At 36.9% G+C, this 15,328-nt stretch overlaps 1 long non-coding RNA gene across 1 annotated transcript in view; it reads left to right on the forward strand.

The window, feature by feature from the left end:
- LOC119239141 (uncharacterized) overlaps positions 1-15,328 on the forward strand; it is an 85,659-nt gene that overhangs the window by 13,284 nt on the left and 57,047 nt on the right. The window contains exons 4-5 of the long non-coding RNA XR_008550125.1: positions 2,184-2,414; positions 4,898-4,963. This is a non-coding gene — a long non-coding RNA (uncharacterized LOC119239141). The remainder of the gene's footprint in view (positions 1-2,183; positions 2,415-4,897; positions 4,964-15,328) is intronic.

Genomic DNA, 15,328 nt, shown 5'->3' on the forward strand with positions numbered 1-15,328 from the left:
ACTGCATTGATTTTATGTACCCATCATTGCACTTCTAGCATCAATATGCATGAGATTGAAATAAAAAAAAGATAATAGTTTAGTCTAACATGCCCCTGGTGATACTCTGCTATTTGACTAATGTGTTTTGTTTTACTTTGCCCTATTGCTTACCTGAAATTTGGCTGAGTGAATTTGATGCTTGGATTACCCCCCGCAGAGCTGGGATGTGTTAGGTAGATGTACTTCTAGTGGAACAGGTCTCCAGATCAGTTCAGGCTGGTATGGTTATTAGCCAAATTTGTTTTCTATGCAGTGCATGACTGAAGCAGTAGTTAGGAGCCAAGGCCATAGCTAGAAATTTGAAGGATACACATTAAGCCTGAGAGGTGAGATGGAGAAGTTAACAGCATGATTATCCAGATAATACCCATCCCAGAAAAACAGAAGAGGATGTAGGATATCAGTCGAGTTGACTGCTGTAAGAGCTAGTGTGTTAAGCAAATGTACATCAGGGCTTGCTATGAGGTGCAACATGGAGCACTTTGCTTGTGCCTGCTTAATGGATGTGATATATCGAAGCAAATTTTGGGAGTGGGATGAAATAGTAGGAAAAATTGTTGATAGGTTTGTGCAGCAGTTTCTAGGGGTCACTTAGAGGACTAAGTTTGTTTCTTTGACTCTCATTGTATCATATCCTGAAACATCTCACAAGTCCCTGGCTCCTGTCCCCAGAGCAAGCACTAACTCAGAAGACATTGCAGGTTGAGCCTGAGGTAATTTGATACTGAAATAAAGAATAGGGCCTGGTATATTTTTCTGGCTGAGTTTCTAAGAGGTTTACACATGCAGTTGGCTGTAGTACCAGTTCAAACACTCAAAGGGATTGAAGTCTAGTTTTGCTGTAAAAGTAGTTTTCCCCCAGACAGGGTCACTAGCTTCATTTGGGGTCAGTTCTTCTGATCACTACACATAGGGTAAGGAAATCATTGGATTAGTGAGACAAAGGAGAAAGATGTTCTTATTTCCCAGGATGGGATAGATTAAGGAGCTCACAAGGAATGATTGTATTAGTGAACTGACAGGAAGACTAAGATCCAAATTTCAGATCATTATGAGGTCATGAAAATCAAGCCCAGGGAAAGGAAATAATGAGGTCATCAGTAAAGTGTGGCTTATTACCTGGGCCTCCTGTTCTATGAACAATAGGTGGCAATCTGGGAGTAACAAATGTTTTTACTTATTTCTGCCTGGTACAGGATAGTGTAAGGTGTTGATTAAGGTCTTTTTCTGCTCCTGGAAATCACTGAAGAGTATTGGCATTTCATTCAAGAAAAAATCTACTAAATTTTCTTTTTTTAAGATATATTTATTCATTTACACAAGCACTGGGTACAGTCAGAAGCACAGGAGATTGAGAGAATTCACCAGAGCCAGAGTGGGGAGCATAACAGGCAAACTGATGAAGTACACTGCTGAGGGGAACAGCAGGAGAGGCCTGCGCGCCATGTGGGACCCTCGCCAGTGGCCAGCTATCGTACCGGTGCTGCGGAGGCTGTGGGCAGCTTTGCATTCCAGTGTTCAACCACTGCGCCACCAGGGGAGACCCAAAATCTACTAAATTTTCTAAGCCCAAGTTTAAACAAGACCTTGTACTTGACATGAGACTCTGTTCTACCTCCAAGTAAATTATTGAAATGTAGGAGGGGAATGCTTAACTGATTCCTCATACTGAAAAGACGTAAAAAGAGCACTCAAATTTTGTGTGTGTCTTCAGGAAGTAGGAAACATCTTTTTTCTTGCCGGATGCCTACTGAGTCAACTACCAGAACAGGGGAAAGAGAAACGGAGCTTCAAGTTTTAGGTATTAGCTTGCCTGTGATATCTTCAAAATAAGTTGTCATATTACAACAGTAGAAAGATATTTGATGGCATTAGCTGTAGGGCAGCTTAAACACGCAGTGGAATCATGAAAAAAACTGTCAATGCCTGGGGAAACTACTTAGGATTGATTTCTATACCAATAGGACCTTCAGAAACCTTCACTCTACTTGTACTGTGTCCTCACTGACACTGGTTTTGATCAGCAGTAAAGACCCATGGCTCAGGTCTGTTCAATGGGCCTAATCACTTTCCATCTTGCAAAATTTCATGTGCATCTTTCACTGGCTATCACTTTCCTTTGTTTGTTTTTGTGGATTTAGGTTAAGTTTTATTGCCTCGTTGTCAATATATTAGAGTTTTAGAAGGATCAGAGATAAATGTTTAACTGGAAATCAAGTAATGAAAAAAATCAGCTGATTGATTTGGTACAGTTACTGTTCCACCCTCAAGATCTTGAAGCAGACATCAGCAGAATGCCTTGGCACTAATGTTTCCTCCTGGAGCTCAGGCTATCGTGGTTTCTTCGAAAGGGAAAAACATTGCCCCGCCAGGTGAGTATCTTTTACTTAAGCTTCATACTGACTTACAGTCATTGTCCTGCAAGCTTGTGGCTAGAGTTTGTGTAGGGGTGGTGATTCTGAATTTCACACAATGTCCATGCTTCCCAAGTGAGTAGTGAAAAGAACTAATCCCTTTCAACTTAACTTTTGTTAACTTTTGTTTTGCTGAAACAAAAGGTTATACTATCTTAATTTAAATAGTCAACCTCATTTTAATCATCCTTGAAAAGTTCCAACAGTCTACATTGTTCTAAAAGTTTTTATAGAAAAAATTGAATCAATACAGAATAGTATGTTTATACAGTGCAAAGCCATTTTTTTTCCTTAAAAGAAGATATACATACATAAGAATATATAAGAATAGCAAATTCCTGGAAGGCATTTATTAAAATGTTTTATAGATAGTATATGTTTATATTGGATTTGTAGATAATTTTAGTTTTGATTATGTTTTCTAACTTCCCTTCAATAAACTTGTATTACTTGAGTAATAACAAAATTTAGAAAAAATATTTAAAAGGATCAAATGAAAAAGATAAAATCAACTAGGAGAGTTAAGACTCATCTGTACAATTCTAATACAAGAACATGACCAGTTCTCTCTCTGTCCTCTCTTTCTCTCTCATACACACACACACACACACGCACGCACGCACGCACACACACACCAGATCCGGGACTCACCTGGGGTCTCAGTCACTCATTGATTGGGTGGTGATACCGCTACTGGTTGTGATATTAGCTGGAGTATTTAGCCAGAGCACCTACATGGTCTCTCCATGTGACCTGAGTTCCTCACAATATAGTCGTTGGGTTCCAAGAATGAGGATCCTAAAAGAGAGGCAGATGGAACTCTTAGGAGCTTGCCTTGGAAGTAAGTGGTGTTGCTTTTAGCACATACTATTCATTTAGGCAGACAGTCACCACAGTCAACTGAATTTCGAGCAGAGGGAAAGCTGTCTCTCCTGGTTGAGGAGGAGAGCCACGTGGAGCCAGGAGCACACGCTGTAGCATTTTTGAAAATGCAGCCTGCCATATTGGTACATAGTGGGATGCTGACAATGTGACATAGTTTTTATTTTAAGATGTTATGTTGGCTAGATGTTATTAATCATTCTATTTGCAGTTAGGCAACCTCTCTTCAAATATGTTATTGTTTAATAAAGGTGTGGCCTTTTATAGCAAAAAATAAATTCTTCCTGGCATGAGAAGGTCCTGGATATCTGGAGTGTGATATTTCTAGTTGAAATCTGAGAGGTAGATCATAATCCCAGTTTTTCATTGTAGAAAATATATCTCAAATAAAGACTAAATGAACAATATTATTAATACATTTTTAACAAGATAAAGGTAATGTTACTTGAATAGATGGATACATTTTGCTCAAGTGTAACCCAAGGGTCCTTCCATTGAAACAGAAAATGAAAGCAAGCAGTATGGTTACTAAACCACAAAAGTTTCCCTGGAAATGGATTTTTAAATCCTATTTTGTGTTCATATTGGACTTCTGAGAAGAATAAAGAAAAATTCCCTAGCGTTCTTAAGTTAAAAGAGAGGTCTTGCCTCTACTGTTTGGACAGCTGGAACACTCTTTCCTTAACCTCCTGGAAGAGAAGCAGTACTGACTTCTAGTCTCTGGGAATATCATGTTTCCTCCTGCTCCATGATGGAGAAAGGTGTGAGGAGAGCCTTAAGAGTCCTTTAAAAGATAGAATGACCTCAAGGAATGAAGTACTGAGTTTGGAGACAACACAAATGAAATAACCTAGGATGAAAAAAAAAATCATTTGCATTTCTGAGGCCAGTGAAAATATGACGATTTTTGTTTAATTGGTAGGTTAGGATGTGTTTCAAGGTTTGCATTCATTTACTAAGTACTTACTGAAAGTCAATTATATGCTGGGTACTTCCAGATGCTCAAAACAGGAAGAGGAGCAAAAGAAACAAAGAGCTAACATTGTATGAAATCCTGTTAGTTCTAAGGATCTGAGTAGTCACACAGTGGCACAGGCTGGAACTGTAGCTGAGCAGAATCAGGGACAGTGAGTCATGTAGACTACATAGACATGGATAACTACTTGTAGCCTCAAAGGAGACAAGAAAACAAATGTAGGATTTCCAGTCCATGTATTCCGTGTCCAGAGACTGAGAGGATGGAATCAGAACCTGTAAGAGGAGCCCTATCTTAGTACCCAGAATGGGTAGTGTCATCACTTTCCAGAACAAAGCAAGATATCAGTCACTTGCAATTGGTAGTTGAGATACAGGCAGATCTTGGGCAACAGCACAGGCAACATCTTTCCTTCTACCAACAGAGAAGGAGAATGAGAGGTAGAGATTGCTCCCCAGTGTTGGGATCTTCCGTATTTTAGTGTCCTTTCTTGTCCCAAGTGTAGTGAAAAATGCAATTCCAAGCCTTGCCCTGTAACACCAAAATTACTTAAATCTCATACTGATTTCTATCTTCTCTACAGAAGAAAGGCTTCAGAGTGGATCACCTGGAACAAATATGGCTTTCACTGAGTCTCCAGATAGATAAAGTGAGTTGCAAAATCTTTTTACTTTTTTATTATATCATTAAATAGATAGACCATGGGAATGAAAAAAAAAAAAAAAGTACCAAAATGCCAGCAGGGCACCCAGAATATAATGATTTCCCCAAAGTACTTGTCCAACTTCTTTATAGTATATTTGTATGTAAACTTGAGAAATTGGATAATTAAGTGTCTGAAGAATACCAATCTATGTGAGTCGATGCTAATCTGTGCTGGTGTGTCTTATGCTTGAGTAACATGTAGCTCCCATTTAAAGGAAACTATACTCTAAGATTTCCCTAGTCTAATTTTTTATTATTACTTTTTATTATAATTTTTATTATATAATTTTATTATATAATTTTTATTATAATATTATTCAAACATATGGACCTAAAACTAGAAGTTCTTTATATTTGAATACTTTATTCAACAAGAAATATTTTAAAATCACAACAAACACATGAATCAAAAATTTTAAAATAATAGTGTTTAACATGAGATAGTGTTGTCTTATGACACTAAAGCAGTGTTGATTTAATATTAAAATGGTAAGTCTTTATGTCAGTTTCTGTAACTCTGCATTTTGACTTCACTGTTTCTAATACAGAAAAGACTCAAAGATGCTGTACAAAATGAAAATTAAAACTCCAAGGATTTGTGTAGTAGTTCTGGTTAATTAGGCCTAGTACATTGTTAAAATTCTTCTGGCAAGAAATTCATGCATGCCGATTTTAATTAATTACTAAAGATTAGCATTAAGGTCAATATTTTTAAATAAAATGAAATCTGCATTCCATTGGAATTTAATGCATTTATTTGAGGGAGCTTTCTTTCTTTTTTTTTTTTTTTATAATAAATTTTATTTTTATATTACCCCATACAATTGCAAGCACCCCATTCTGACCCCAATCCTTCCCCTCCCGCCCCCCACCCCCAAAAAGTGTCTCTGGTTCATAGTTTTTTGTTGATTTTGATTTTCACTTTCTTATATTCATTTTCCTGGTCCCTTATTTAAGTTTTCTAGATTCCTGCTATGAGTGAGACCATCCGGTATTTTTCTTTTTCTTTTTGGCTTATTTCGCTGAGCATGATCCCTTCCAGTGCCATCCATGTTGCTGCAAATTGCAAGTGTTTATCTTTTTTGAATGCTGAGTAATATTCCATGGTGTATATGTACCACATCTTCTTGATCCAGTCATCTATTTTTGGGCATTTGGGTTGTTTCCAAAGCTTAGCTATTGTAAACAGTGCTGCTATAAACATAGGAGTGCAGGTGCTCTTTGGAATTGATGTTTCTGTGTCCTTTGGGTAAATACCTAGGAGTGGAATTGCTGGATCATATGGAAGCTCTATGTTTAGTAGGTCCAGAAATCTCCACACAGCTCTCCATAGTGGTTGGACCAGTTTGCACTCCCACCAACAGTGCACAAGAGTTCCTTTTTCTCCACATCCTCGCCAACATTTGTTGTTGCTAGTTTTTTTAATATGTGCCATTCTCACTGGTGTGAGATGGTATCTCATGGTAGTTTTGATTTGCATTTCCCTGATTACAAGTGATGTTGAACATTTTTTCATATGTCTGTTGGCCATTTGCATTTCCTCTTCAGAGAAGTTTCTTTTTAGCTCTTCTGCCCATTTTTTGACTGGATTATTTTCTTTGTTGTTGCTGAGTCTCATCAGCTCTTTGCAGATTTTTGTGATCAGTCCTTTATCATTAGTGTTGGGTGCAAAAATGTTCTCCCAGTTGGTGGGGTTTCTCTTTGTTTTTGTTATTGTCTCTTTTGCTGTGCAGAAGCTCTTTAATTTGATGTAGTCCCAGCTGTTTATCTTTCTCTTCACTATCACTGCTTTGGGTGATGTGTCTGTAAAGATGTCTTTGATGTGCAAATCCCGTAGTGTTTCGCCTATATTTCCTTCTATGTATTTTATGGTTTCAGGTCTTATGTCTAGTTCTTTAATCCATTTTGAGTTGATTTTTGTGTATGGTGTGAGGTAGTGGTCAAGCTTCATTCTTTTGCATGTAGCGACCCAGTTTTCCCAGCACCACTTATTGAACAAACTTTCTTTGCTCCAATGCATAGTCTTCGCTCCTTTGTCAAAGATTAGTTGACCATAAATCTGTGGGTTTATTTCTGGATTTTCTATTCGATTCCATTGGTCTGTATGTCTGTTCTTGTTCCAATACCATGCAGTTTTGATGATTATGGCTTTGTAGTATAGTTTGAAGTCTGGGAGTGTGATGCCTCCATTTCCTTCTTTTTTTTTCAGTAGAGCTTTGGCTATTCGGGGTTTTTGGTGATTCCATATGAATTTCATCAATAATTGTTCTATTTCTTTGAAGAATGCCATTGAGATTTTGATTGGAATAGCATTGAATCTGTATATTGCTTTTGGTAGGATGGCCATTTTAATAATGTTTATTCTTCCAATCCATGAGCAGGGGATGTCTTTCCATTTCTTTGTGTCTTCTTCTATTTCTTTTAACAGTGTTTTATTGTTTTCTTTGTATAGGTCCTTTACCTCTTTTGTTAGATTTATTCCCAAATATTTGATTTTTTTTGTTTCGATAATAAAAGGGGTGGTTTTTTTGATTTCTTCTTCTTCAGATTTATTGTTTGTGTATAGGAAGGCTACTGACTTTTGCGTGTTGATTTTGTATCCTGCCACTTTACTGAATTGATTGATGAGTTGAATTAGTTTTTCTGTGGAGATTTTGGGGTTCTCTATGTATATTATCATATCATCTGCAAATAGTGATAGTTTGACTTCTTCTTTTCCTATTTGGATTCCTTGGATGTCTTTCTCTTGTCTTATTGCTCTGGCTAGGACTTCCAGTATTATATTGAAAAGCAGTGGTGAGAGTGGACATCCTTGTCTTGTTCCAGATCTTAATGGAATTGCTTTCAGCTTTTCACCATTGAGAATGATACTGGCTGTTGGCTTGTCATAGATGGCCTTTATGATGTTGAGGTATGTTCCTTGTATCCCAAGAATTTCAAGGGCTTTTATCATGAATGGGTGTTGCACTTTGTCGAAAGCTTTCTCAGCATCTATTGATATTATCATATGGTTTTTATATTTCTTTTTGTTGATGTGTTGGATAACGTTGATTGATTTTCGGATGTTAAACCATCCTTGTGCCCCTGGAATGAATCCAACTTGGTCGTGGTGAATTATCTTATGGATACATTGTTGGATTCTGATAGCTAAAATTTTATTGAGGATTTTTGCATCAGTGTTCATTAGGGAGATTGGCCTATAGTTTTCCTTTTTTGTGTTGTCCTTATTCGGTTTTGGTATTAGTGTAATATTGGCTTCATAGAACGTGTTTGGTATTGTGAGGGAGCTTTCTTTAGACTTATTATACCATTTCCTCTAAATTGGCACTCTGGAAGAAAAATTAAATATTATTTTCAAAATAGTATTTTGTGTTCAATCAACAACAAGCATTTATTGAGCACATTTCTTGAACTATTATGTGTGCTGTAAATACTTCTCCCTTAGAACTGCTAGAAGCCTCTTTTTGTGTGAGATGCCATAAAATTATTTGGCTCTCACATAGTGTGAATACAATGTCAGGCAAATACAAGCTTGAACACTAAAATGAAGGAGCAATCTCAATGTTAAAACCATCCCAGATGATAAAGAATATGTTCACATTAAGATTCTGATTTTAAATTTATGATTCAGAGTGGATTTTTTTTTAAAGCAATTCTTAGCTTATTGTTAAGAACTGCTTGATAAATAACTATTTTAGTATTACTGTTGCTATTTATTTATCTCCAATACTTGGTTGGCAACATAGCCAAGAGTGAAGGGACTAGCACCAGAACAAGGATTCAAAATCTCTTTCATCAAGATCATATAAGTTTAAATTCTAATTCAATAGATATCTGTTGATATCTGTACAAGCCCCAAGGTATGTCAAGTGGCATTGTATGACTGCTCTGAAAATGAAAAATTGCTATACACAGCCTAGATATTCTTTTAATAGACATGAGCTGATTTGAAGAAAGTGAATTTCTCAACAATAAAAAAAAATCCCACTCAGGAATAGAGCATCAAATCATTGCCCCTGGGCAACTTTTTGATTATTCCACCACACTACAATAATTATTCTGAAATGAGACTGAATAAAGCTGAAAAAAATATTCAGAGAAGGGATTCTTTACCTGGAATTCATGGATAGGATTCAGGGAATATAAATTTTGAAAATGTATCCAGCATTTGGGGGGGTGAGGGAGGGAGGGAGAGAGAGAGAGAGAGAAAAAGAGAGAGAAAGAGAGAGAGAAAGAGAGAGAGTGTGTGTGAGTTGCATGTGTGTACACACCTATCTGAGAAAAAGGTTTATATTTCATCACATTCACAGAGTTACAGAGTTGTAGATGGACCAAAATATGTATGAAGCATTTTTTGGAATGAGCCTTCTAACCTGTGGTATCACTTGAGAATTAACATTTCACTTACACCTGAAACTTGGTGCACTTTATTGAATTACTTTTCTGGGGATGGTCTCTAGGGTGCTATAGTATTAGTCCTCATCATAATGGTAATGCAAAGTATTAATCAATTTAATAAAGAAAGTTACATCCCTCTTTCTTGATTGAAAATAAATTGAAACTAGAGGTTAAATGGCAGTATATACTGTAACCAATGAGCTGATGCCATTGGACTGTGTTACTTGATTTGTAATTCATAGTAAGTCATCTAAAATAGGTGGTGCTCTAAAAACACGGGCTGGATCTTTATAGATAAAATCCATTGAAACTACAGGGCATCATTTTAGTTAAGTGAAGTTAAGTATTTATCTAAGGACAAACCAGATTCAGCCTGGCTCTAGCCTTCATTGTTTTATCGGGGCTTGAACACTAAATGTACAATTCAGGTTTGTCAAATGTCTGCCCCTGTATAACCCATACTGCTATGAAGATACAGACCACTGCCATCCTAGAAAGTTCCCTGTTCCCCTTCTCAGGCATTATCCTCTCTAGAGACTGATTTGGTTTCTCTCACAATGCCTTCAGTTATTTTCATTTGTCTTAGTTTCTTATTTCAAAACCAATTGTTAGATTGGTCTCCACATTCAGAAACCTGTCTTTCCTAGAGTCCTACAGCTCCCTGGAAATGGATTGACAGTCACTGCCAGGAGACTGGAGGGACAGCTGAAGGAAGATCTCAAAGAGATCTAGACACTTCCTTAACTCCCATTTCAGCTGGAGCAGCTTTCCTTTGAACTCGTTTATAAATTGGAATTCCATGTGGGGATTGGTTTTAAAAGGGGGTTCTGCTTCTTCTCAAAAGTTATCTGGCTACTATGCCAAAAATAACTACAGTGTTTAAATTAAACCAGTATAGAATTTAACTCTTAAAATGACCAGTAAGATTTCCTAAGACCCAAGAGAGTGAACAAATGTTGGCACTCATGAAGGATAAAGACCGATGAAACAAGGTGACCTCATGTTAAAGCAGCAACAGGACTTGGGAAAGCTGTTCCTCTGTGGGGTTACCTTTCCTTAGTGTGCTTTCCCCAGCATGAGAGAAGTTTGTTAATTCCTGGAAGATGCTCTTGCAATTTTTGGTCATCTTTAAATCCAAAAGTTAGTGCCTTAAAATCCACTAACTCAGAGACTGGCCAGAGTCATGTGTCAATATCAAGTTGGTTGTTGTCATATTTTCTCCCTAAAGTCAACTTCACTGCTTTCTCTGTGAATTGCAACCTGTGAATTGCAATCCTGTGTTTGAAGGTTTTTCTTTAGTGAAAGAAACCATCAATTATATACACTGTAAACCTTCACATATTTATAATAGGTAAATAGGGGAAACTTTCTTTAGAATAAAAATTATTTTTATGAGTTATCACCCCCTAGTTGCTAAATTTTTATAAAGGACTGATTAGAGAAGCATCTTGATTGGTTGGTTGTTTGGTTGGTTAGTTATTTTGATGTTTTCCTTTCAATTTTATCCCCCAAAAGATTTAGTGTAAATAATAACACTCAATGTCACCACATCTGTTTCTCATAATAATTCTGAAAAATATGTATTATTAGCTCCAAATTAAAAAAAAAATGAATGAAATCACTAAATCACTAGCATAGTGTCATTATGCAGTACCTAGCATTATGTACCTGTCTTTCTAGTACTGGCTTGTTTAGTAAGGGGACAATGGGTAGGTAATTATTCTTAACCTTAGATCCTTGACTCACCCCACTTACCAGCCCATTTTTAATGTTGGTTTTATCTTTTAATGAAATTTACCATTTCACTTTAAACATTTTAAAATTTTCCCTTTGAAAGTCTGTTTCCATTGGGAGAGGGGGAGAAATAATTTCTAAAAACTCCAGTAAGTGCCAACAGAAGCTAAAGGATTAATTTCCCATAAAATGTATCAGGCATTTCATTTTGGCAAATGACTCTGAATAAGACATCTTCCTACAATTGGACATAAAGTCATGGTGTATCTCTGAACCAGTAAAAGCTATATTTTTCTGGATGGTGAAAAGACACAAAAACATAGGAAAGAGACCCCCAGAACGAGCAGACCTAAAAATGCCTATACAATGCTCAGTGCACTGGCCAAGCTAGGCCAACGGTTATGCCCAACCTGATCACCTGGCTGATGAAGCACCATGTTATAAGCAAGGGTTGAGAATATCTTTTTAAGCAAATGATCACTTAATGCATCATTACTGAGAATGCACACTCTCATCAAAGAGGAAGACAGTGTTTAGTCACAAGTGGGAAAACCAGTGCCAGAAAGGAGATAGGTTAGCAGAGGATAGCATGGCAGTGTTGGGGTCAAAATGAGCCATAATTCTGAGTAACTAGGGGACTGAATTTTTTTTTTGAGACAAGGGCTTCTGGGTAATTTTATTTTTTATTTATTTTTATTTTGACATTTATCATTTTTTTAATTTTTTTAAACAATATTTGCTTCCTCCACCCCCTCAGATTGAGTCCCCGTAGAATTTCCTTCCCCAAGGCACCCATGCACCATCACCATGGGACTGATTTTTTTTAGATATCCTAGATAAGAATAAGAAGGAAGCTGAGTGGCAGACCAAGCAGGGGATAAAGGGTGAGAGGCAGAGACTGGGCACCACAGGGAGGCAGCATAAGCATCAGCTGTACCTTCCAGATGTCTTTTTGTGTAGAGTCTAAGTTTTTAAAAAGATAGAAATATGTCACAAAATACAAATTTAAACTACTAGGAGTCATTGGAATATTTCTTGATGACTCTAATGTAATTTTATCCAAAATAACTTTTATATTCAATCTAAAGATTCAAAAAATGTAAGTAGAAGCGGATCTAATGAAAGGATTTTCTTGAGTAGAGAAAAAACAAGATGCATTCTTCCTTTGACTGATTTCTTTTTGTCTGCCATTGTGAATAGAGAATTTTAGGACTAGTAGGTAAGCAATCAGGAGAAATGCTATGGCTTTTTTATGCTATGGCTTTTTTTTTTTTTTTTTTTTGAAGTGGTGGCAGGCAGGCAGCTAAAGATATACTAACATCACCAACTAGAATACATGTTAAATAAAGTATATCTGAGGAAATTGACAGTTGGTTGATGAAACTACTTAATTACTTTATTAAGATACCACTCAAGCTACATAATTAAGCTTATAGCTAGGGGCTACAACGATCTGAATGGTCTTCAGAATAAGCCAGTGTTCATGTTAGGAGATAATTTTGACCTGTGAATGGATTATATATTACTTCTATTTAAGGACAGAAAACCCAACTACAGAAGAAAGGAGTGAATCTACCCTATAATGTTGGAAGGGTGACTAACTAAAATGGAAAATACTTATTTTGTCAGGAAATGTATCCTTAATATTACCTGAAAACTGAATTTCTTGCTTTTTTCTATTTTTATAAAACTATTATCAAAATCAAATAGATGTTTTCCTAGCAATTCTCTGCCTATAAAATAATTCCCAAAAAATCAAAGGTTCAAAAAGTGATTTATGTTCAATGATGTATTAAAACATGGGTTTTTTTTTTAATATTTGAGAAAGGGAAAACAGTTCTTAAGTTTCATAATAATAATGAAAATGATTTATTGAGTATTAATTTTGTGCCAGATCCGGTTTTCAGTCCTCATGTTTCTCACAAGTCCAGAAGGTAGTGTTATTATTATACCTGTTTTTTTCAAAAGATTTTTATTTTTAGTTATTTATGCATATAAGAGTTGGGGTATAGGCCAGAAGTGCAGGGGGTGAAAAGATTCACCAGAGACAGAGTGGGGAGCAGAACAGGCAGATCTACTGAAATACACTGCTGAGGGGAGCAGCAGGCAAGACAGGAGAGGTCTGCTGCGCCATGTGGGTTAGCTCCCTGACTGGGGATCAAACTCTGCAGTGGCTGCTGATAGCTTCATAGTGATGATACTTAACCCCTTGCACCACCAGGGAGGCCCTATTATCAATCCATTCTACAAGTGAGAAAAACAGGGTTCCAAGAGATGAAACAGTTTTCCCACAGCTATACACACATGTAACAAAAAGTGGAGCTGGGGTTTTAACTCTCAATATTTGTTATAACTAATATTATATATAGTCTATTTCTACATAATGGAATGATTAAATACATTTGGAAAATCCCCACAACAGAACAGGATATTTTCCAACCTTTAAACATCATGCTTTTGAAAAATACCAATGCAAGATTAAAAACAGTAAATTAAGTGAATAAGCCAGGATAGAAAATTATACCTTCAGCGTGACTTCAATTGTATAGGATTCAAAAGAAATACACCAAAATATTAACATGCTGCTGGGTGGGTAGATTGAAATTTTTTTCTTTTTATCTTTTGGCATTTTCCAGATCCTTCTATGGGCATACTTTACTTCTGTAATTATGAAGGAAATTACTATGTAGAGGGTATTTAGTGAGGAGGAACTTTACATTTTTTCTATTTAAAAAATCGATATGATGAACTTGACAGTTGCTTTGGAATTTGTGGGCAAATTTGCATAAGCAGCCCAAACACTTGAGGGGATGTAAAGAAAAATCTGACTCTTTTTGTCAGTGATTCATAATTCCTGAAACCTGTCAGGGAAAATTATGTAGCAGTGAGGTCTGTGAAAGAATATCACCATGAGAGTAGAAACAAGGTGAGGTTAGTGCGGTGACTTCTGCAATTGTGAATCTTCACATAGGAACAGTATAACCCAGTTAGAATGCATTTCACCATGAGTGGCATGATACCCAACTGAAGGTGACTCGAGTAGTAGGGGTATTTATTATCTGTAAGAAGTCCAGGCAAAGTGTTTCCAGGTTTGGTTCAGCAACCCAATGCATTAATGAACCCAGGTGCTTCCCAACTTTCCCCTTGCCATCATCAGTTTATTCACAATATCTCCCTTCATTGTCGCATGAAGGCTGCAGTAATTTGAGGCATCACATGTAGACATAATCACATTTAACACATACGAAAAAGTTGTTTCTCCCTCATGTATTTCTTCTTACTATGAATATACATACATTCCTCCCCATGGATCAGGAATGTGTACCAACGAGACAGTAGGGGGATGGCCGCTGGGTGGGCAGCAACTGTTGTCTGCACAAGCTCTGCTGGGTGATGTGTGCGTAGAACTTGCCTTGGTCCACAGATGACATAGCTGTGTATTCAAAGAACTGTAACATTGTGAATTGGGACCTCTAGACAGTTTGGACATGGATCACCCTGGATAAAGGTAGCTTTGAGTCTGGAGTGAAGGCTGGAATCAACCTCAGGATGACATAAAGCCTCCCCATCACTCTGTCACATGAAAGAATGCCCAGATTAGATTCAATTGGTTTAATGGAAACATTTAAAAGAAATGTGATCATTCATTATACTGGTAAAGTGAGATGTGATGATTACATTTTTATAAAGTAGAGGGATAAAATTAAGATAATATATTAAGATGACGTGGTAAGATAAAATGTTTTTAAATAAGATAATATGAAGACTAAATATGGTAGGTGTTTGGGGGGGTTTATGTGACTTTGGTTTCTAGCTCTTTGGGATGTGATAGTTACAGAAGGCCAGCAAACCTCTTCTTACATCACTTACATAATTCTGCTGTGGACTTGACCACCGGTTGAAGCTTTCTTCCTCCCAGACCTCAGTGCAAATGTAAAACCTTCCCTTATTCCTGCTCAGGCTGACCAAATCCACGTTTTGTTCTTCCTGTTTTAATGAAGACATCATTTTCCAAGAGAAAATGCATAATTGGGTGAATCATGTGCAATTCACACCCACGTTTGGGGAGTCATTACTGGCGAGTAGTAGGGTAGTGGCCCCATTTGCAAGGGTAGCCTCTAAAAATAAACCTAGAGTAGGTACAAGTTGAGTTACCCCATGATTAGGACAATCTGTT

Source organism: Talpa occidentalis, unplaced genomic scaffold (assembly GCF_014898055.3).
Source record: "Talpa occidentalis isolate TD23 unplaced genomic scaffold, MPIMG_talOcc4v2.1 talOcc4.11, whole genome shotgun sequence".
Taxonomy (NCBI): domain Eukaryota; kingdom Metazoa; phylum Chordata; class Mammalia; order Eulipotyphla; family Talpidae; genus Talpa; species Talpa occidentalis.